Source organism: Molothrus ater, chromosome 3 (genome assembly GCF_012460135.2).
Source record: "Molothrus ater isolate BHLD 08-10-18 breed brown headed cowbird chromosome 3, BPBGC_Mater_1.1, whole genome shotgun sequence".
In the NCBI taxonomy this organism is placed as follows: Eukaryota; Metazoa; Chordata; class Aves; order Passeriformes; family Icteridae; genus Molothrus; species Molothrus ater.
Genome location: NC_050480.2, coordinates 28,751,134 through 28,775,320, shown reverse-complemented (window position 1 = coordinate 28,775,320; position 24,187 = coordinate 28,751,134). Strand labels below are relative to the sequence as shown.

The 24,187-nt window shown below is 40.0% G+C and overlaps 1 protein-coding gene across 3 annotated transcripts in view; it reads right to left on the bottom strand.

Annotated features, from left to right (window-relative positions):
- LRFN2 (leucine rich repeat and fibronectin type III domain containing 2) overlaps positions 1-5,682 on the bottom strand; it is a 154,596-nt gene extending 148,914 nt beyond the window's left edge. For 2 of the 3 annotated variants that reach the window (XM_036380504.2, XM_054514268.1), the window contains exon 1: positions 4,600-5,156. The gene's annotated coding sequence lies outside the window, so the exon portion shown is untranslated. Of the gene's footprint in view, positions 1-4,599; positions 5,157-5,343 lie in introns of those variants that run through there. The other variant, XM_036380505.2, reaches the window with a different exon arrangement.
- Between the last annotated feature and the right edge of the window lie 18,505 nt (positions 5,683-24,187).

Sequence of the window (24,187 nt, the reverse complement as noted above, 5' to 3'; positions counted from 1 at the left end):
AATTTGTCTCAGTCCTGCACATAAAGATCTATGTACCACTCTCACCTACCTCTTCTGGCTTCAGGAAAAGAGTCACACTGGTGATTTTCTGCACCAGTGCCACACACACGTGTTTTCCAGGGATTTCCAGTGCAACATTAGTTCTATTAAAATAGACAAGACGCTTTCAGCCATCATGTACTTTCTGTTGATTTTATCCTTAATCCAGCTTCTGTTCTGCTCAGAATCTGCCTTGCTGCGCACTGGGATGCACCAGCCTTACCTCTCACCTGCTGACCAACCATTGTCCAGGACCCTGGATTTACTGCTATTCCAGGACCCTCTCCTTATCTCACCTCTTTCCATAACCCCACAGTGGCAGCAGATCTTCCAGAGGATTAGAGACATGTTCCTTCTTGAGGTGTGATTAGCAGAAGCCTCCTAAATGCTCCATTGTGCTGCTTATACTATTGCTGCAGCTATCCCCTCCTACCTGTTATTTAGCTGCCATATCCTCTCAGGGCATAAGTTTTCCACAGCAGGAGAAATGATTTCAAGAGCAAGTTCTCAGAGGCCTTAATATCTCACAGCATTTGTTTCCAAGACACCTCAAAATAATCCCATTTGGTGAAATAAATTGATTTCCAGGTAAGGCTTGGCAGGCAAAAGTTTTCTGGTTCCTTGAGTCAAAATGACCATGTCTACAGTTTCTTTGTCCCAATCTGAAGGTGTGCAAGCCTTCTAATGAGCCAGAAATGCTTAATTCCAGTTCAGCTCACAGATTTGCTTGTCCTTTAGAAAAATGGGATTTTATGATCAAGTTTCATATGAATTATTTTCAGTTTTCATGTAAAATGCATGAACTGGAAAGAAATAATAAAAAATTATCTTCCAGAAAGAATGTGAGGTAAAGTGTTCTAGAAATTTTGTTCCTACAGTTTTTAGTCAGGAAATTCCTAAGACTGACCATTTCCCAATCATGTTTCTGTCTGTTAAAAATATCTTTTCCTGCAAAAACAAAAAACATTTATACTAGAAACCTCCCACTCAGCTCTGCCTTCTATGTAGGTCAATAGTGATTCTGCATGGGGGCAGACCCTGACAGCACATCTTTTTCCTTCTCCCATGTTTTCAAATCAGCATTTTTTTTAACTGAAAAGATGTTTTCTGACTTCTACTGCTGCTGCTCATTTTATATGCTGAAGTTGGTATCCTGGATTTGTCACCAATGTTTTTCCATAAAGATGAGGATATTATCAGAGACCCATATTGTGGGTAAGACAAAGAAAATGACAGGAAGAGAGAAAAATCAGAAAAAATGTCATATCAATATTCCGAAGTACAGTGACAATTGCTGATCCAAGGGATGCAGAAATGCTTCTAAATGACACAATCTTTTCCCAGTTTTCCATGTCACATCACTGTGAGCCTTCTAATGACACGTTTATGTATGTTAATTTCATGCCAAGGTTTGTCATTTAGCCATGCAGGAGGTAGTTTGAGTTCCTAGAATCAGAATTATCACTTACAGGCTTTCCTCTCTCTCTGTGCATCCCAGGTGGAGCTGGGTTGGGCAGAGAGTAACAGCTGGCCCTTCACTGCAGCACTGCATCATGCTGATTTGTGATTTGTGGGGTTTGTTTTTATACTGGTGCACTCAGATGAAACCCTGTCTTTTTTCACAAGTTTCAGTTCATAACTGGGCACTGTTCAGCCCCATCCAAGCACATGTGGCCTCTGGACACTGACAGAGAAAATCCCAGCCCCTTGGTGAGATCCTTAGTTGCTAGAATTAGTTGCTAGAACTAGTCAAATTCTACATGGTAAAACAAAAGAGGGAAAAGAGAATACAAGCAATGGCCTATTTGGTGTTGGACAATAAATTTCAGAGTCATCTGGACTGGTTTGAAGGAGCCACAGATGCCTTCTTTTAAAAAGAGTGTTACTGCTTTTCAGTTCAGCACCTAGAAAATAATTAGCCTCTCCACTAAAACAAACCCATGACAGCACATTGGACAAACATGAAGAAAGTAAGGCTGAGTGCTCAGGCCAGAAAAAAAAAAGACTGAGTACACAGTTGGATCAACTTACCCCTCTTCTCCCACAGGTGATCTTTGCAGGTCAAGGCAGAAATGCATTAGCAATGCAAAATGGGATTTGGGAGTGAACAGGCACTGTCATCATCCCCTCCCTCACCTCTGCGAGGGTGGGTAGCAAATGCAGCCTCAAGGGTTTTCAGTCCACAGGTTTTTCAGCAGGGAGTTCAGTCACTTGAAGAATATTCCCGCCCACTACGAGTTAAACCTTGATAATTTTGAATCAGCCTCCCATTTTGCTTTTTGCCCACAAGCACAAAAAAAAAAAAAAAAAAAAAAAAATGGGGGGAGGGGACGGATCAGATGTGTCTCTAATCATTACATTGCAAACTTGAGTCCGTGGTCAGATTCCTCAGCAAAGAGGGGGAGCAGAAGCACTCTGACTAGGATTGCTGGGGGCTGTCAGCTCGGGTCCACCTGAGCAGCAGGCAAAGTGGAGTCTAAGGGGCAAGGCTACACGTGCCATTTGTACTCCCCGTTAGGAAAAATGGTCAGTAATGGCCCAATTTTAAACTTAAACAAGAAGCACCGAAGCTGTGGAGTGCAGCATGGGGCAGAGAGGACAGCAGCAAACAGGGGCTCTGAGGCTGGGTCACATTTCTCACCCTTTATAGTGCACCAAGGGGGGGCAGCTTGCCTGCGTGCCAGTGCCCTACACAGCCAGATACTGGGGCACACCTGGTCCAGAGTTGCCCTAAAGAAACCAGAGCTGTGCTGGGGAGAGCAGATCAGACACTGTCTCTTATCCAAGGGATGATACAGATCTTTGCTGGGTTTCATGGGTTAAAAAAATTCAGCATTAATTTTTTGCTACCTGTCTCCTGGCATTGTTTATTTTTTACATTCCCTCTCTCCCCTAGAATTAGAAGCAGTTTAAGGGAAGGTCTGAGCTCTTCTCCGTGCTGTTGCGGTGCGGCAGCTCCGAGCAGAGCGCACACGAGAAGCGCTCTGTTGTGCTCAAGTGGTGATCTCTGGGCAATGCAAACTCACCACTGACACAGAGCAAGCTGTAAACAAGGGGACTGCAACCAGCCTGAAACACAGCAGGAGTGGAAGTAATTATTTGTCTCTCTTCTTTCTCATCACAAGCCTAAATTTGCCCTTTATAGTCTCTGTACACATCAAGGTCCAATAAGAAATTGATCCCCTGCATGGCAATGTTTCCTCTTTCTGGAGGAACAGAAAATCCCCATGACAATTGTGTTGCATCTGCTGGACTTATCCATGCTGAACATTGTATTATAAAGTTAATACAATTAATAAATACATTAATTTAATTAACTGTGGCTTTATAGACTGATATGATGTTTACTGCTTCCCTCCCTCTTTTCGTCAAAAGAGTTTTCTGTCATAGAAATCCCAAAGGTGGAATAGATAAAATAAACCTTATTTTTCTTATATCTCCATGGCACCGCCCCAAAAATACTAGATCAGGCAGTCTGAAAAGAGAAAATTATTCTTGCTTTAAATCAATATTATTTGTCTCTTCTGTGTAGGTAGGAGTTACCCAGTTTAAGAACCCTTTCTTACAGACACTACCAAAACTGACCATTTTACATTTCCAGTGGCTAATCTACCATACTGGGACTTGTTGACTTCACTGCCAATTTCTTTTATCCCATTAGTTCCTTTATTTTATTCAGTCATACACTTGCTTTGTGTCCCAAACACGCACATACATCCTTGCAAATCAGAGAGAGATTCAGTTCCCATTTTGCTATATCTTGTACTGTGCTGCCACTTAGATGCTTCCCCCACCCCAATTCTCAGTACATTTAATCTTGCTGGGAGCATATATGTCTGCTGACGTCAGACAGACATGACAGAGCATATACCTGTTTGTGTACCCTGTCCCCCACATGCCCACCTTGCCAGTTCTGGACATCCCTCACCAGTGGCATCACCTCACCAAGAACAACAGCCTCTGTGACAGCAGACACCAAAGTGGTGCCCACTGCCCCTCCACACCCCTCAATGCCTTCCCTTCTCTGGCTGTTCCTATGCCTTCTGTTTCTTCAAATGACATTTGCCAAGGTCCCTACTCTCCTGTTTTATACACAGCAGAGTTGATCTGTCCAGCAAAGTTCTTCCTTATCTTTGTAGGATTTACTAATTCCTCAGAAAGCTGAAATTGCTTTCACAGCTTTACTCTATTCCTCAATTCCTTCTTTATTAGAAACCAAATTATTATTTTTTCTTTTAAACATTTTTCCATCACTGTTTAAAAACTATAAAAAAAAAATCCTATTGACTCGAAAAAAATATTGGTTTTGAAATGCCTTTTCATATCATGAGAGGCAGAAACCAAACTGAGATCCATTACTCTACATGAGCAATCTTATCTAAGCTAACATGAAAAGAGAGATAAAGTTATACATTTCACCAATCCTTTAAGATGCACAACTGAGACATTTTTTGCCATCAGAGGTAGCTATCTATAAAATGTTTTGGGTATATATATATTTATAGTTTATGTTATAACTACACAGTTTACACATACATAGGAAAAAAACCTTGCACTTACCTTTGAGAAGTAACATTTATCCCAGGTTTGGTAAAATAGTCTCAGACAGGCACTTAGACCTTCTTTCTATTCCATGCATCCTTTTTTCAAAAGAAGATAGAATCAGAAAAATCCCAGGTGATCTCTAGCAAACCAAAATGTAGACAAGATTGTTTGTCAGATGCAGCCTGGTTCAGTGAAGTCCGAGCGCGTCAATCCCTGAGACTCCTTGCTCAGTAATATCCAAAGCACAAAAAAAGGAAAGAGAAAAAACAGAAAAAGAAAGAGAATAAAAAAGAGTGAATAACTTGTTCTTTTCCTGTGTGATTTAAAAAACCCAGTCTTGGAGGACTAAGCAGCCTGCAGGCTTTTTGAGCATTCTGATCCTAGTGCATCCCAAGGTAACACATGCATTTCAGTATTGCAAGTCTTCAAGTTCATACAAGCAAGCCCAGCTCCTGTGTGTGTGTGTGTGTGTGTGTGTGTGTGTGTGTGTTTTGGGGTGGGGGGCCGAGTCCTACCGCAGGGGGAAGAGAGGCAGGGAGAGTCAGACACACACAGTCACACGCAGGGATGGAAGAAGGAAAAACAGCAAAGTGGAGTGATCTCACAAAGTGCTCTAGATGGCAGAGCCTGCACGGCTTGTAAGACAAGCAATGTGCACACACCAGGAAAAAAAAAAAAAAAAGGAAAAAAAGGAAAAAAAAAGATAGAGAGTGAAAAACCCGAGAGAACTAGCAGGCAGCTTCAGGAATTTCTTCTTACCTCTTCTGACGATGCAACATGCAGCAAGTGCTTTGTACTGCATAGGAATCCGTGCAGGCACGACTCATCAGACCCCTCACCTCTGAAATAAACAAATATGTACCGTAGCAAAAGGAAGAAAACCAGAAACCAGATGAAACAAGGGTACAAAAAGAAGCTAATAAACAAGTAAGAGTGTCGGGGAGGAGTCCTAAGTGGGCAGGAGGCAAATAGCTGATATAGAAAGAGGCATCCAAACTCCGGGTCCTAACAGAGATTGGCGCTGTAATTATGTGGCAAAGCACTGCCCTCTAAGCCATTGCATAATAATAGAAACCTAAGCTGTGTAGACACAGCCTGACATGCTAAATCCTCAGGAGCTACACTCAACATTTGTCAGTAGAAAGCCTGTCAGTCCTCTGGGGGCGGAGGAAGAGGAGGGAAGACAGAAGAGGAGAGAAATTTTACTGCAAAATGCATAAGCTGCAGTTGAGCTCTCAGGTGGTGCCGATGCTTAAAATGTTATAGTGGAAGTCATATATATCTGTATCGATGTAGGAAAAGATAGATAAAAATCATATGTGGCGCTTAGGTACACAGTTTAGTGGTGGATTTGGCAGTGCTGTGTTAACAGTTGGGTTTGATGATCTCAAAAGTCTGCTCTGACCTAAACCATTCTATGATTCTAATAGCACTGTCAGCTTCATTCGTTCTATTTAATACTGGAAACATTTTTTCCTTGCTATGTTTTAGAAACTTAAATGACAAAGAGAAGAACATGTACAGGGGTTGCCCATGTTAAATAGTATTATTTCTAATGCTGTTGGCAAGAAAGTAGTAGTTCTCCCTTTGAACTGAACAGGATTGCAATGTCTAAATAAAACTTGAACTGATGTAAAAGAAGTCATGCAGATTGATCAGTCTTTCCCATTAACCAGTGGGTTCCTCTCTCCAGCCCTCCTGATACACTCATTTTCTTCTGCTTTTTGGTTGAAGAGGCTCCTAGACAGAGCCAGGGAAAAGATGACACTGACTATAAAAGAGGAGGTAAAAATCCATCTTGTTCAACTTACTACACACCAGTATCAATACATCAACAGAAAGAACAACTCATAATGCACACGGAAGGACAGAAAACAAACAAACAAACACACACCAAAAAAAACCTCACAAACCAAGAAAGTGGTATCATTTTGCAGTGGAAATTTACCTGAGAACTGTGGCCCTGGGTCACACCTATGGTCCATTTAGTCCAGGGTCCTGTCTCTGGACAGTGATCAGCACTACACACCTCTGAGGAATCTGAATGAGTTTTTGCAGACTGTGCTAGACAGCCAGGGCTAACCTGTTCATGAGCAAAGCTTCTCCTTAATCCCTGTTCTTTAAAGATTAGTTAATGCACTAAGGCATGAGCAATGAAATAGTCTGCTTCTGCACATCCAGACTAAACATGTAAGGTGTAATTCTGAGGTCCTTTGCATTTGGTGTAAAGTACACCTCTTTTAAGGCACTTAGGGTCTAAAGAGTAAAATCTTCTGACACTTTGTAAACATCCCAGTGTGAAAAAAGGCCAAGAGTTCAGAAAGAGCTGTAGTATTTCATTCTGAAGGGTAAGAAATATATTTTTATAGCCTCATCTAGCCTAGCTACTCTCCTCATTTACTCCTTACTACCGGTAGAAACATCAGATGTACTTCAAGAGGCTATCTAGTGCAGGTAGAAGAACCAGGTCACACAAATAATATGCAGGTATCAAATTTGGCCCCTAGAAAGTCAGACCAGACTGAACTGAAAAGTTTGAAGATATTTTTGTGAATGACTCCATAGAGAAATACATGAGGTCTTCTTGGAGGGGCAGATTCTGCTGCAAACTTTAGATCCCTTACTGTTACCAGTCTCACCCCTTTGTCCTGTTCCTGATGCATTCCCAGTGACTCTCTCTCTATCCTTAAGGTGCAAGCTGCAGGTTTAGCACACAGGGGATCCAGACTCTGGTTAAACAGATGAGGAAGGGCTGCATAGACAGCAGTTGCCTATTTTTCAGCCTATTCAGCTCTCCTTGGCTCTATTTGGAACAGTGCTGAAGGGCCCTTCTTGGGAAGAAGGCCAAGAGTAATCTTACTGGGCACTGAAGCAAGTGATCAGGCCAAAGGAAGACTTGAGAAACTGAAAGCTGCCAAACTGGGTGTTAAAATATTAAGAAATTATTTCATTTATAGATGACTGAAACACAAACTTAGAAAGCTAACTTTAAACATAACTCTTGGGAACCCTGTGCCAGCACATTGGCTAGAAAATCAAATGAAAGCTCTAATCATGTCAGTGCCTTATGAAATAAATGTCAGTGCATCACAGACAAGAAGACATCTCTTAACGACATCAAGAATTAATAATAGACTCTGAGACTAGTGTTTCAGAGTCTGATTTGAAAGCAAAATATTGCTTGCAGTGACAGAAATCAGTGTACTCTACCAATGTACTCCAAAAATCTTTCACCAGCTACAGTTTTGTCAGCGAAAACTCCGAATGAAAAATAAAAGATGATACAACCCTGGAAAAAAGCAAAATCACCCAAAAATAAAAGTTTACATGAGGCTGTGGTGTTATGGGTCTCCAGTGTGTGAGGCCAGGGTGCTTTCTGTAATGCCCTTTAGAATTCAATCAGAATTCCCTGGCATTTGCTCCTCAGCTTCTCCTCTTCGCTAACCATCCCTGCTATTTATATAATGCTTTGCTCCCAAGTAAGGAGCTTCTCAGTGAATTTCTTGGTCCTCCTAGCAGGTTATCACTTGCACTCTTCTCTTTTGCTCAGGCCTCCCCTCTCTCCAATCCTGCCCTAGCTCCTAGTCAGCCAACAAGGATGTTTGAGCTACATCTGCTGTTATTTGCACCTCCACAGAAATCCCATCAGACCCAAAGAGCCACAAGAGAAATCTCATTTTGCCTGGGTTGTGGTAATCTCACAAGCTCACAATACTCACTCCTGGAAAGAACTGTCAAGGTTCAATTTTTCATTCTTGACTTAGATCTGGAAAATACATGAGAGACCAGGATTACAGATGTCTCACTTTTGCTCTGTGAATCTTGCTGAGCAGCTGAAGCTTTCAGTGATGCAGGAAATCCTGTGCCCCAACAGAATGCATAATTTCTCTATGAAAAGAGATGCATAAAACTCATTAAATCCTTAAAATCACATTCATACAAGTTTCCTTGAACAGTGTCAATCACTGAAAAGATCTAACTTGACACAGAAATTGTGTAATGGAAACCCTCTCCTTTGACGTACAGTGCCAGATATAACATCAAAACCTAAGAAAAATGAACTAGGCTAGCAGAGCAAGACAAAAATAAAATTGAGATGTTTTTGAGACTTCCAGGACAATTTCGCCTGCTGCAAACACCACTCTCCTCTCCAAGTCTCGCAGAAAAAACACTGAAGCCTTTGGCCATCTGATTGACAATACAATTTAGCATGTCCTTGTAGACATTGGTGATTCCCATTTCCTGCCCACTCCCTTCCAAACCAAAGTTGTTAGCACTGGTCCACATGACCATTTAATCAATGGCTGCCAATCAATTACACTGATTGAAAGACAGCCTAAAAAACCTTTATTCTGTGGCCCTACTGACAAAAACAAATGTCAGGAGCTGAACCCACCAGCTTTCAAACATTGGAGGTTTGGGGAAAGATTGTATATTTCTTGGGTGTTGTACAGCTCAGCTCTTTACAAATCATTGAATATCTGTTTACACATGTATATGCCAGTACAAAATCTCCTTCTCACATCCTCCACCCACACATCGCTCTGCTTTTAAAAGCAGCTCCAGCCAACAGACAAACTGCATGTGCTTTCTTTCACTTTCTTGCATCTTAGCATGGGAAAAACTCTATCCAAATTTCTAGACCCAGACATCCAACAGAGACCAGGTGCTGTTTCACAGTGCAGTGAAAGGAAAAGGGGTTTTAAAGGTAATGATGAGACAAAAGCATCACAGAAGGTCCCTTTTGCAATACACTGTTATGAAAAGCATAGACTAATATCACAACAAAATATGAGGGTGAACTTCATTAAAATACTTCAACAGTTCTACAGCAATCTTTCATTGTCCATCATGCAGCTAAATGCAGAAGGGTTTCCAAATACCAAGTTATTTCAGGTCATAGAATAAATTATATATTCATAATCTACTCCATTCTAAGCATTTATCTCATCTGGAATAACCAGGATACTTGTGCTAACCTTAAAAGGACCCACTGTAACTTTGTAGATGCTCTGAAAGAAGGTCAGCATAATATTTTTATACCAGGGTTATTATTCTTTCCAGGTTCTCCCTTTACAAGCAGGAAAATCCTTGTACTTCTGTTTTGCATAATCACATGTCCAGCTCAGTGAGTAAAATTTAATGCCCTTTGATTGATAGTTTAAGACCAGAAGGGATCATTATGGCCATCTCATTTGACCTTCTGCATAACCTCAGTTACAGAAATCCTCTCTGTGACTCCTGCATCTATCATCATAATATTGGGTGTTGCAAAAATACATATTTTATAAAGGCAGTCAATGATTAAATCTTGATTTAATGATGATGTATTTATTTTACTGTCTTTATATCTTTAACTGCTGGCATTAAAAAAAAAAAAATACCACACCTCATTTTGTTACTCAAAAGACTTTGGAATGTTATCAAAACTTCAAAGTGATAATTATGAATTACAGCTGGGCATCTCCTGTTCAGAAAACTCGGAATTAGGAATAGCAGAAGTTTCTCCCAGACAAGTGGACTGGTTCTTCTGGGGACAAATGAGTGCTCTTTGAGACCAGGGTAATCTATTCACTCAACAAACAAACAAACAAGCAAATAAATAAACTTCTTATTTAGTGGACATCTGTTTTAGCACAGTGTTCATCAGAATAAGGAGACTGCCTTGGCAGTGCTTTCCCAATTCTCTTAATTTGATGAAAAGTACAGCATTAGCTTCCAAAGTACACCTGGAGGCAGCAGCTCTCTGCCACCTGCCCACGAGGACCTCATCCTGGTGGGCTTGCAACCTCTGGCATTGGTACACTCTGCACAGAACCCTCCCAGTCACCACTGATATCCAGAGGGGCAGCAGATGCCCAGTGCAATAAAGGCATGGCACAAGAGGAGTGTGAATATGAGTCTTCATTCTATAGTTTGACCCTTTCCACACAGGATAAGAGTTTTTCATTATTGAAAGAGGATATGTGCACTTGCCATGCAGCAGGGGGTCCCTCTTTGGAGAGGATCAGCTGCTAGGCTGTGATCATCTGTTACAATGGTAATAGGAACAATTTAAGGGAGGTCAGGCTGCCCTGGCTGGGGCTTGCTGCAGTGACTCCCCTGCCAATCTCACTTCTGCACCAGCTGAGTCATTTGTCTTTGTGCCCTGTTACATGGTACAGATCTTAGTTTGCTTTCTAATTGTCACTTAAAAACAAGCTTGGAAGACGAGAAGGTTATTTGGCATTTTTTAACCTTTAAGGAGAGAGGGATTGTGAGAGGCTGGGGACAGGTAATCCTCAGAGAGGATTTGTCAAGCAGGGGTAATGTTGTGAAACCAGTCTTATGCTAATCATGCAAGAAGACTGTAGCATCCAATAGAGATGAGTCCATATCTAGGACAAGGTCAGCTCCTTAAGCTGTTCAGGAATCATTCTAGTCCTTTCAAACTTGCTTATCTCAGCCATGGAACTGAATGGTTAAAATTATGTAACTGAATTAAAATACATGGTGGAGGTGAGAAGCTTTTGGGCAAACAAAACGAGGGTTTTGTATCAAAATTACAGCCATGACCATAAAGTCAGTATTGGCTAACAGTTGTTACATTATAGCATGGAGGTGTCAAAGGAATGAATCCATCAATAACCTCAATAATCTACCTTGCAAATTGTGGGAAGAATTCTTCCCAGCCCCAAAGCATTTAGTTTCTGTGGTCACAATTGTCTGAAAGCTACTAAGTTTGCCAAAGATGGGATCAGGTACTTAAAAGGAACAATCCCAGACCTCTGAAGTGAGTTAAGATTGTAACACACGACTTGCAGTACAAAAGAAATTATACAAGGTGATCTTTTTCTTAATGAAGTTTAAGCATGATACAAAAGATGTGGTTTTTATTCCTAATATTACAAAATATTTAGATTAGAAAAGAAGAAAACCACAAGCTAGGCATGACTTGGGATCTGACTTGGAACTTGAATATTATTAAAGTTCGATGCAGAAAGGAAGAGTAAGCAGAAGGGGGTGTGAAAGCTTCAGAGGCAATGCAGGGTATGATTTCTGCCTGCTCTGCTGGGCCCCAGCTTGGGGGAAGATGGGGTCCTTACTGCTCCCAAATCATTCTCAGGTCTGTCCTCTCCTATCCTTCCTTCCTGAGACTGATGCCAATGAAGTGTGGATGTGTAGAGAGGAGATTCAACAAATTCTTCTTGGCTTTTGCCTGAGGCTTTGGAAGGTGCTGAAGGACATGCATGGGTGAGGTCCCTGCTTCCATTCATAACCCAGGTGGGCATATCCAAATAAAGGAGGACGAGGAAATTCTGTGGTACTGCAGAATAGCAGTATCAGGATAACAAGTGATTTGGATTCCTCTCTCAGCCTCTGTTCCTATTTGAGTCTACCAGAGAAAAAGAAGGAAGGAGAAAATTAGTCCATATCTACTTAATTCCTACTTCATATCTTCTTTCTTATTTACATCATAAAGTTAAGAGGAATCAAAGAGAAAAATGACAGCTGTCTTAAAAAGCATCAGTGAATGCAAGAGCTAAGTCAAAGTATGTAAATTTAAACTGTGATCAGAAGGAGGCACAGCAAGAACTACTTGGCTGTGAGAATAGGGTACACAGAGCAATTTCAGAGGTTTCAGGTTATCTCAAGCATGGTATGAAAAAAGACACCATTTTAAGAACAACCTAAGTAGAGAATCCTTTGACATGGTTTTCACTGCTCTCTGTGCTCTCATCTCTGAAAGGGAAGTGGGACCTGGCCTTCAGTCAGACCTTGCATGTCCAGGGCATCTCTGCTGTTATTCTGTTCAGGGACACTGGAGAAAACAAAGTATGCAACAAATAAGCGTACATGGAAGAAAACCTTCCTCACGTATTAAAAGCTTGAGCATCTATTTCAAGGCATGTGTGATGCAGCTCAGTATTTTAACACCCAATGCAAAAACTTTGGGAATTCAATTTTTGCAATAAGTTTGCTCTGTAAGGGTTGGACAATCTTTGCATGAGCTGCTACTTCTCCTCACCAGCCTCCTCAACCTCTGTGTTCACAGAGATTACACATGTAAAAAAATCTGTACTTCCTAGAGAATCATGGTAAGTTGGACTTAATTTCTGTATTTCCTTATAAAATGTCAAATATTCATAGTTATGTCAAATTAAATGAGTTTCTTGTGCTGCTGTATTTTTCAGCTCATTGAGTCCTCCTCAGACGATACCTGTCCTACCATTACATGATCTACCTCAAGAGATTTTATCTAAGATTATTCAATGCAAGCTCAGTTTCAGAGCAGAGTAAAGGAAAAAATATGAATTTCAGAAGAGCTTGGATACTGATCCACTGCTGAGTCTTTATCACAGTTGTATTAGAGGAACAACAGAAAACGCCTTTGTGGTTACAGGCATAAGAAAGACTTACAATAAGGCTTGGAATTTGGTTCACTACAGAGCAAGTAAATACTCCCTAGAAGTTAAAGGGAAATTATTCTGAAATAGCTACAGAAATATCTAAGAAACCAGGCACATAAATGTCCAAACCAGAATGAGCAATTCTTGCTTTCTTTTTGACATTTTCCCTGATTTCTGTACATAGGATTGAATATGAGGCCACCAGAGCAGAAGCCTGAAACATTTCCATGTTTCTCTTGTACCTGGAAATCATTGTCTCTGTAACTGGGCATAAAATGGGATATTTAGAAGGCATTGATTGAAAATATTAAAAGTAGAGGATGCTGAGAGAGAAGATATAGCCAGGCATTAAAGGATGAAATTTAGTCATGTATAAGGCCTCGATAAGTGTGAGAATATACACAAATGTGGGTGTACATACATACACAGGGATGGGTACAAGCTCTGTGGCAGCTGTTCTAGAGAGCTGCCTCAGAGACTTTGGGGTCCTTCAAAGCTTACCGTACTCCACACATGACCAAGCACATTACAAATAGAACCTTACTTGTTTACAGAACTTATAAACTAGATGGGTTTTCAGACAGATGAATTAATGTGTACTGACGTAGAGATTTGGGCCCTTTGATCATCATTTTGGTCTGAACAATCTCCCCAGCAGCAGAGCTTTGGGATGTCTCATGACCCAAGATCCCACGAGGGACCCTCCTGTCTCCCCTGGAGTGCCCATTAAATTAATGGGTATCTCTACCATTATTCTTTGTACTGCTGTAACTTAACTGGAAGTTTCTATTCCTACCTAGGACCTGGCTACAGAAGAATTTACACCTGCTGCAAATAAATGCCATCAAGCTGACACCATCCTGCCTTATAAAGGGACAAAGATGAGGGCTGAAGGTACCCCAAAGCATCCCTGTCTCTAGATCTCATGTATGCTCCCATGCTACAGCAAGGTAGGAGTAGATGGTGCTGCAGGAAAGCAAGGGTACAAATTCCCCTGTGTGTTTATTCCCTTCATGCTGCCCAACTTCTTTGCTACCCATCCTAAGAGTTCAATTCCTATTTTGCAGAGGAGAAAGAGAAGGAGATAGAGATAGTTCTGTCATGCCTCCCAGGGCTGCTGGGAAAAGACAGGGAACCTGGCAGAATTAACATTAAAAATACAAAACAAAACACAACAAAAATGCTAGACACAGAAAAAACCAAACATGGAGAGAGAACAAATGTGTGAAACAAGAAAACAGAATTAAAGGGATCATCACAAAAGGGTTTGAGACTTACATGTCTATGAGAACAGAGAATTTGAGTGAAAACAAGAGAGCAGAGAAAAAAATAAGAAAAGAGGGAACTCAAAAAGGGAATTGATGAGGGAGAAAAAAGGGGCAGAAGGGATTTTTGATCATCTTTTCCCTATTCTGGGCAGCAAGTAAAATATGGGCTGATGACTTCAACATCACCAAGAAGGACAAACCGTTTTGTGGGACATCACTGAAGTGGGCAAATATTTTTGGAATGCTTTCCCAGGATCTCATGCAAGTGTATTAACCAAGAGGGCTGTGAACCTGAGGTGGGTGCTAGTAAACAAATAAACATAACAGAAACTCCCTGATTCACACCAGCTAATAGAGATACCCACTACAATTGTAAAAGCTGTGAAACTGAAATGTTAATTTCTTTCATGCCAAAGGTTTCAAAACAAACACACTCTTTAGTTAGAAGATTGTATTTTATAGAACCCAAAACAATTACCCCTACAAAAATAATAAAAGCAAAGCCTTCCTTTGGTAATAAAATGGCAATGTTTCCTGAATGTCTGATGAGAATGTATTTAGGGAAGCCTGATGTGCAATCACACACCTAATTATTTCTGCTCTCACATGATCTGTGTAAGTGCTTTTCTCTAATGTATGCAGGCAGAAGAAAGGGACATTTATATACATATATATATATATATATATATATATATGCTCTAATTTTGGCATCACATTCCTTTTGATCAAACACACCATTGCTTAAAGAGAGGAGAGAGGAGCAAAAATAGAGGCAGATATTAAAGAGAAGGCAGCATTCAGCACTAAGATCCAGGGCACAGCCCTTCCCCTCCCACACCTGCATTCGTGTGGGAGCTCAGTGGTGGCTCCAGGTCCAGCTCCCATCACTGGCTGCACAACAGCATGACACACAGGCAGACACCGAAAAGCAGCTGTGTCACTCTCGATTAATATTTCTCTCTGGGAACAAGAGCTGTTCATTTACACAAGGACCATGGCTCAGCCACAGAGAGCATCCAAAAAGACATAAGCCAGGGAATAAACAGCAAGAGCTGCACCATGACTTGGCACAAAATCTGGTCACGGGACATGAAACTCACTCTCAGTTTAAATAATAAATTAAGTCTTCCACTCAATTCTTGGACTATCCAGTTACTCAAATTGGAAATGCCTTTGTTAGTGCAGGTGTTTCCCTAATGCATCCACTCGACATTTGCAGTCTTGCTGAGACAGGCCAAGTATGAAACGATGTGATAGAAAACACTCTAATTCCTGGATAAAGGGGACATCCATGCAAAGCTGATGATTTAAGGAACTGATGTTACCACTGCCCGTAACAAGCAGACACCAAAGCTGCTCAAGCCAGGCAGAAAAGCCCACTAAGAACTCAACTGCACTGTCAGGCATGCAAATGTCCAGGCAACTTTGATCTGAGTTGTCAAACCATTGACATTTCACGGACCAAAGCCCTTCAAATCACACAGAAATGTACTTCACCTCCCTCCGTGGATTTTGGATCAGACCTTACTGAACACATAAAGCTGGCCATTTACTTTGATGTTTGATAAATTTCCTTCTCTTTGAGGTGTGTATTTTAATAATTTAGCCAAATAGGCACATGTACTGCCAAGCACATTCTTTTCATACAGCAAGAAAGGAACCCATTTTCTGTGAACCTCATTTATCTACTCTCACACAGAGTACAGCTCTCCTCAGGTGCAGTACAAGGGCTGAGACAGTTAACTACAAATATAACCCAGCTAGAGACACAAGGTGCTTTCCAGAAAAAGAAACAGCTTCACTCTCTACCTTTTCCCAAGTTATTTTTTAAACATTAATTGGTATCTTTTTCCTTCTGATATATAGTCCTAATCTAAAATTTAAACCGAAACCACACTTGGCCACCTGTTTTTAATCCTGATGTGAAATCAGTGCCTCCATCAAATCAGGTTTTGAAAACTATGCAAGCAAGACCAAGCTATGAGGCAAGAAAGAATGATACTAATATGCAGAGACCCTCAGGAAGTAGTTTTCTTTACTTTCACACAGAAAGGAGAAACCAATCAGGGGTAAAAGTGCTCCAGAGGCTTGAACTCTTCTCATATATACTTAGGCTGTCTGAACCTGAAATTTTGATGTAAATTAAAAATAGCCTTATTTTTCTACTAGAGGGAGTATTATATTGAAAATAGACCTATTTCAAAATATTATTTCTACTGATTTTCATATGAAAGCAATCAGTTTCAGTATGTGTTAAGTCACAAGGTGTCTAAAAAAACCTGTGAAAGTTAAATTGACCAAATTAAATTTCATTTAACTGTGCACTTGACAATTCTAGTTCAATGCTATATCTAAACACCTAAATCAAGCCTCAAAGTAGCACTGGAAACTAATTCAAGGTCCCAAGTTCAACTGAAGTACAACTGAAGTTCAAGTGAAATACATGGCAACTGTGCCATAATGCCAGCTGAAAGCTGCTATTTCTGATGGCAGAAAAAAACCCACCTAATTGTGAATTTTATTTAAGAAAACCAGAAGTAGAAGTACATTAACTAGGTTTAGACTGTGAATGAGGGAAGCTCCTTTTGTGGGAAGCACTTAAACTGAAATTGGGATTAAATACAACATGTAGAAACAGTATTTTGTAAGTTGTTGTCAAGTAAGTGGGGTGAATATTCTTCAAAAAGTCCAATAAACATCTAATGATTAAGATTCAGGCTTCCCCTTTCTACTGTTATCTCCAGCTAACAGCCTGAGTTCCTGTTCAGGAGAAACATCACCAGTGCAAGGCTGTAAATGCATGTAGACCAGGCCATTTTTTATGCTCTGGAGTCTGGCTGAGGTTTCAGAGAACCTGTATGACAGGATTAGATTTGAAAAGGCTTCATTTTTGTAGAAAAAAGAAAGTGTAATACACATGCAACCTTTAAAAATTTTAGCTAGTCCTCCCCCATATTACTCTTCATCAGCTCTGTGTGCATCACACAACTTCTGCAATAATGGCACCATTTCCTAAAACTGTTGTCAAAGGTATCTTAAAAGAAAAGCAGGCAATTTGGAGCCATATAAAGTTGAGCCTGAATGTACTGTTTATGTTAGAGGAGATGGTCCCAAAGGGAAGATCTATTCAGATGAATGTTGGATGTCCAGGTTGCAGAGCCTAGCTGTCAGATCCAGGAGGCTGCTGCGAGTCAAAGTTTCCTCAGGAACCTGACACAAAGTCTTTACCAAAGGCAGGAAAGGTGACATTGTTCAGCTCACATCCCCCCTGTGGAAACTGCTGTTGCTTATCCCTTCAGCTGTGAAGTGACTGCACCTCGAAGCAGCAGCTGTATGAAAGCTGACAGGGTAAGTGTGGGCAGGGTGTGCACACAGCCCCTGTGCTGAGCTCCTGATGCAGCCTCCTGAAAAGAAACACCTTCACTGCAGTCATTTGCAGTTTCTCTGGATGATGTCCTGATTAACACCCCATAGAGAAGCTCTGCATTGGATATGAGTGGGCAGGCTCTCTCCACCTCCAGCTTCTAGGTCCAGTCAAATAAAAAGAATATTACTAAAATTACTAAATTTTAGGTCCTTAAACCATGGGAAAACACCAAATGCAGCAGAACTGATACAATTCTACTATTCAAGACCTGTGCAGAGGCAAGTCTAGGGAGCATGAACCAAGCACAGAGCACCTACATAAATGTCCGAACCAGCCCTAAAAGATGCAAAAAAGTAGTAGCAAAGATCTCGTGGTGCCCACAATGTGGTTTCTTGTCTTTATAAAGAAGGGAATGACAGACCCCAATAAAGCCACTGTGGTACTGAAGGTTCTGTTTAATAACTTTGTGGGTATTCACTCTGTGATGAGTGATTTGTTTCTCCTGTTTATTTGTGAAATAAACTGTGCACTTACTTGGATGAGGAAGAATAAGGGAGTCCAGGCAAAATGTAGATCTTCTACCTGTAAAGATAATGATAAGGAGATTAATAAATCTGAGTTTTCTTCACAGGTCTGCCTACCTGTATCATAGAGATCTGCATCTTAGACCAAGGTTACCAGAAGAATAACCAACCATCCACTCCCTAAAGTTTCAATTCATCTCTCTGCAGAGATTCAGGGCACTGACTCTGTCTTACTTATGCCTATTCTTCATATCTTGTGGTAGCCACCAGTGACCCTGTGGTAGCTGTTTTCAAAAGGATGCACATCACGATTGAAAGGTACATACTACCAGGGAATTTACCAATGTGCAATTGTCTCTTGAACAGCTCTGGTCAATTTTGCAAAGAGAATTGCAGCTATATTAGCAAATTCTCTATATGGAGGATCTAGAATTTATCTGAAAAGGATTTTCCTTTTAAAAAAAAAGTTACTATTCTTTATTGTTTAAGAAGCAAAGAATGTAACAGTTAAATCATGTTTCCATTACATTTTTCTGAGACTGTAAGAGTTTAGTAGGGTCTAAGGAATATATTTCGTTAGACTTTATATTCAAGTTTTGTTGTCTTTCCCAATATACCTCTATTACATTGATAGAAAAATATGTTCTCTATTGCCACTGTTGTGTGGTAGATGAAGTGTCTGTTCTATATGTGGAAGTAATTGAGAGCATTAAAAAGTATGGTTGCTGTTACAGTCAGCCTTACTTCAGGTCAGAGCAAGGAAAAATATTCACAGCAAGACCCTAGTTCACTTTTTTCCTCCCTTGAAGAACATATGTGCTGTAATAAACGACAAATTAAACCTTAATTAACTGAATGTTGCCTGCCTCCCACAAACACACTTTGTAACCCACTCCAGGGGTTCTGGGCTGTCGGCAGAGGATCTTCTCACTTTGTTTTCTTTGCCTTGATGGTTGGAAAAGCGGGGTCCCTTTGATGGCCACTGCCACAGGTCTGGGAAGATTCATAATTGATTAACCCCCCAGTTTGTGAGAGAGACAATTCAAAACATAGCTTTCTGTGAGAGGGGAGAAGGGGAGCATCTTCCTTCCCTCAAATGTGCTGGTGCCATGTAAGCAATGTAAGCACCATAGTGCCTTTAAATTATCAGGCCAACTTCCTGACCATTTCAGTTTTAACTCACTATAGCAATGACAAGGCTGCCCAGAGTGACAGATCAAAAGCTCTGTAAAATTAGGTTGTGTGAGTGTTTGGCTTAAGGCAGCTGGGTAGCTTTAAATAGATGCTGAGGACTGTGACCACCACAGACAAAGTCCTGAACTGAATTAAGATCAAGTCCGACCCATCTTTTGAGAGCAGCCAGACTCCTGTCCCCAAAAATTGACTTTCCATTTTTTAAGTGACAAGCAGTGCCAGAAGTACTCTGCCCTTCTAGCTTGAAAAAGTTGGGGCTTGCAGTGTACACCTTTCCAAAATGAGAGGAAAATAAAAAGCAATAAACCAATCCCTTACAGAGAAAGCTGGTGATATAACATGGTGATCTCTTGAGCCTCTGTTGACATTTCCTCAAATTTTAGAGGTCATATATTGGTAGAGCAGAAAATCAAAAGAGGAAAGAAACGTGCAATCTGAATTATTAAAAAATAAAAAACAACAAACAAAACCACAAAAAAAACCCAAAAACCCTAAGGATAAGGAAAAAATATCTTAAGCATAGGGGGAATGAAATGTCTTAGGGAAATTCCATCCTACTTTTTCCCTCTCCCTATTCTGTCCCAGATAACTTATCCAATTGATCAATTAAATCCAACAGGCAGATAGAGGCCTTGGAAGTACAAAGCAAGTACTAATGCCACAAAAATATCTGGGAGGAAGAGCCTATGGAGCCAGGACGAGGTGAGAGATGAGAATTTGACTCCATGTTCTCAGATGGCTGATTTATATTATATTATATTATATTATATTATATTATATTATATTATATTATATTATATTAATTGTAGAATGGTACACTAAAACTATACTAAAGAAAGACAAAGGATACATCAGACAGCTTAACAAGAATGATAATGAAAGCACTGACTCCTCAGAGTCCAACACAGCTGATGGTGATTGGTCACTAATTAAAAACAATTCACATGTTTGGATAAACAATCTCCAGACCGCATTCCAGAGCAGCAAAACATGGAGAAGCTGAGGCTTCTCATCTTCCCAGGAGAAAAAATCCTGGCGAAGGGAATTTTCAGAAAATATCAGGGTGACAAGAGCCATTATATTTGTCCTTAGATGAGAGTTAGTTAGCCAGGAAGGACTACCTCACTAAGTGCAAACTTTTAAATGCCCCATCACAGGAAAGACATTAATTGGAATTTGCTTCTCTCCAGGCATTCCAGTTAAGTAATTCCCACACACAGCATTGGCATATGCAAGGATCTGGTGTGCACACTAATAAATTTTTTTTCTGCTTTTTGGAAATATGCCTGTATATTACGAAATGTTTCTCAGCAGGAAATATAAATCTATGCATTGTAAAGATGAATGGATAAGGAGAAAACCATCTGTTCAAGATGCAGGACCCCAGGCACAATTAGATATTTGATCTGAATCACCAAAATTCTGCTTCAGTTTCTGTGACAGCAAATCAGGTGTGCATGAATTGGGTTTGCTCAGAGATTAAAGTGAAAAGGGCATAAAATATGATTTAATAACCCTAGTAAGGAACTTCTGCAGAAATCAAAAAATCATGAATTTATAATGCATTTTTAACCAAGAGATACATGTTTGCTTTAAACATTTAATTAGAGCAAGTTCCAGGTAAAAACTCTGACGAAAACAGTGTAAACCATGAGGACTGATATCCTGAAAATAAACTTTTATCTGTTTCTTCTCAAAAATCATTACATTTGTGTAAATACCATCCTTTGCTTTTGTCATCTGAGCAGAAATTCTCACCTCAGAAGCACTCAGAGAGACAGATGAAGCAAGGTGTCTGTCCCATCTGCAGGGGTAGTGGGTTTTTCCTTGGAGAAGAAGAGTGGGCACCACTTCACAGAAGTCACTGCAGACACAAATGTGAACTGAATCACCGGGTGTCCCTCTTCTTTCTTTCCTATTATTTTTCTTTCCTATTATTTTTATGTTAGTTAAGCATACATGAAAACTGGTGGTCTGTTTAGATTTCAGCACCAAGAAGAGATCTCTTGTGCAGGTCTTTGAGAAGAATCATAACCTTGAAAGTTGAACAGGATGTTAATGGGCTTAGGGATTCAAAAGATCATAATGGAAGTTGAACTCTGCTGTTAAACCCCACACTTAGATGAGTGATTGCACCCTAAAGCAGCCTACACAGTACAAAAGACTCTAACCCGTCAGCAATGGACCCTACACTTCAAAGGCTCCCAATGACAAATAAATAAATCTACTTCCTTCATCGGAGAAAATGGTAGCTATGGATCAAGAAATTAATATGTCAACATAAACCTTCATTGCAAATTGGCACAGTATTGTCAGCTATTTGCTGCTCTTGCATGTGGCTTTGCTCTTCTCTCCACAAGCCCAGGATTTTTATGAGGAGGTCTGATGATACTTCATGTAATCAGGGAATAGCAGGGAATTCCACAGCAGGGAATCAAGTCACACAGACACAGACCAAGATCACGGAATGTCTGGTACATTCATGTCCACAGGGCACTTCAGCAGCACAGTACTGCTCAGTTCAGCAGCAAACTGTCATAAACAGTAAATTACAAAAATAATGAGGTTTGAACAACAAGATAATTAAGAAAAATAATTGATGGAGACAGGAAAAGAGCAAGACCTGGTTTTGATTACTTGTCTTCACACATACCTGATTTCATTGAATATGTCCCTGCTCATTGGAGTGGGGTTGGATTAGATGACCTTTAAAGGTCCCTTCCAATCCAAACTGTTTTATGATTATTTGATATTTGTATCAGAGTATCTGTCTTTGGGCAGAGGAGGTATTTACAGAGGGGGTTACACAATGAAGGGACCTGAATTTCCAGCCCCTTCTTGCCACCATATGCAAAAGAACTTCGTTGTGTACACTTCACTCTGTGCTGCAGAGCTGGATGCATAAATCTCATTCATATTTTTGGCAAGTAACCTGCACTGTGTTAAACCAATTTGATGGTTTAGCCTGCAATTGAGAAGACTTCTGCATAAAAACTTATTTTCTGTTCAGCTTTTACACCATGGCTTTAGTCACAATTTATGTCTTTCTGTCAACAAACAGTCATTAATTTCTTGCAGTTACAGTCAATATCTGCTGTCATACTTCCCTCTTTATGTTTGTGCCTGCCATTCCCTTATTCTATTCGTGGCTTTTATGCTGCTTGTGAAGCAATTTAAAGGAACATTAAATCAAGCAAAATATTAAAACATAAAATAACAAGAATTCTAAAAGAGAAACATGAAAATAAAACTGAGATAGAATTCTTTCATAAACTTTAAAAAGAGGGAAAAAAGTGTGAGCACCTGAAAGTAATGTCTCTGCAAGAGTCGTGCACCTGCCCAGCTGGCAGGTTGTGGATCAGGTTCTTTCCAATGTGGATCTTCACATAGGGGCACCCTCCATTCAAGGAAATGTGCAGCTGTTTCAGTTTTTCTGAGACATTTAGTTAGGAGGAGAGAAGTGTTTCTCTCACACTGATGATGCAGAAACCACAAAACACTGGAAGAAAGATTTCCCCACTCTTCAGATTGATGCTTAGTCCAGCAGGTTCACTAAATAGTGAGAAATCTCTGAAATTATTTGCTTACAGAAAAATTTTAAGATAACTAATATGCAATTTGATTGAAAAAAAATCCCCCAAACCTCTCTACTTCAAGCCATTTTAAATAATTTCTCCATACACAAAATCCCATAATGGATATTCGAAACCTTTTGGGTGAGAAAGGTGAGCTTTTATTAAGTTTTGAAATAATCTTCCTCACTAAGGAAATGGTGCTGGGAAAGGAAAAGCTTTGGGGTGACAAACCAGTGTGTGAGATATTTACTACATGGCTATTTTGGGGGAAGCTCAGATGAAGGTGATGTGAACTGAGAGAAAACTGAATGCTTAAAATTATGTGAGGTGGCAAAAAACTTCAACACCTTACAAGTTTATGAAAGGGACTCAATAAGCTTGGAAGTCTACTAAGAAAGAAAACAATATGTAAAGAACTAAAATGAGAAATAAAGTCAATCCACTGACAGAACTTTGGATTTCAAATGAACTGACCATTGTGGGATTTATAAAGAAAGAAACTAGAGATTTTTATTCACGACACCATTGCATAGCTAATGTTCAAATCTTACTTACCCTGTCTGTAACTTTTGTATATTAATCTTTGTTACAAAACCACACAGTCTTGACTTACATTCTGTGACATAACTCGTTGCTTGGCTAAGGCACCCTTTACACAAATATGGAATTGTCACAAGAAATAGGCTAGTGTTGTCTGCATTCTTACTTCTAACAAGCACATTTGACAACAACTTTAAAACTTTAATTGAACAGAGAATAGCTATAAAATTCCCCTAACAATTTTTGTTTTGTTTTGTTTCTAAGCAAAACATTTCCAAGTAAAATGAATAAGTGCTTCCAATTGCTTTAATACTGGAGAGATTCAGTTCTCCTGAAGTTCTTTCTAGAATATGATTCACAATTTAGAAGCTTAAATAAAAACCTGGTACCTTATTCAGAGTAATCTTTATAAAGTTTCTGCTCTTTCAATAGAATAATTTTTACATTTCACTGCTACTATCAGACAGACACCTCTGCATTCATGAGCAAAAGGCTTCAACATTGCACAGGTTTGCTTCAATAAGCAAAATGTAGAGGACAAACATGGAGTTAGTTGAGATGGCACAAGATATCCTCAGTCAGCTCAAACTCTGAAAAAATAATGTTTATTCTTTTGGTTCCTTGTTATACCTGTATCTATTCCACTTAAGCATCCTCTCTTTATAAAGAAGCTTTCTAAAGTAATATCTGGAGGAACAAAAAAAACTATTGTTCTCTGAAATGTCTGGTACGAGAAAGACTACAC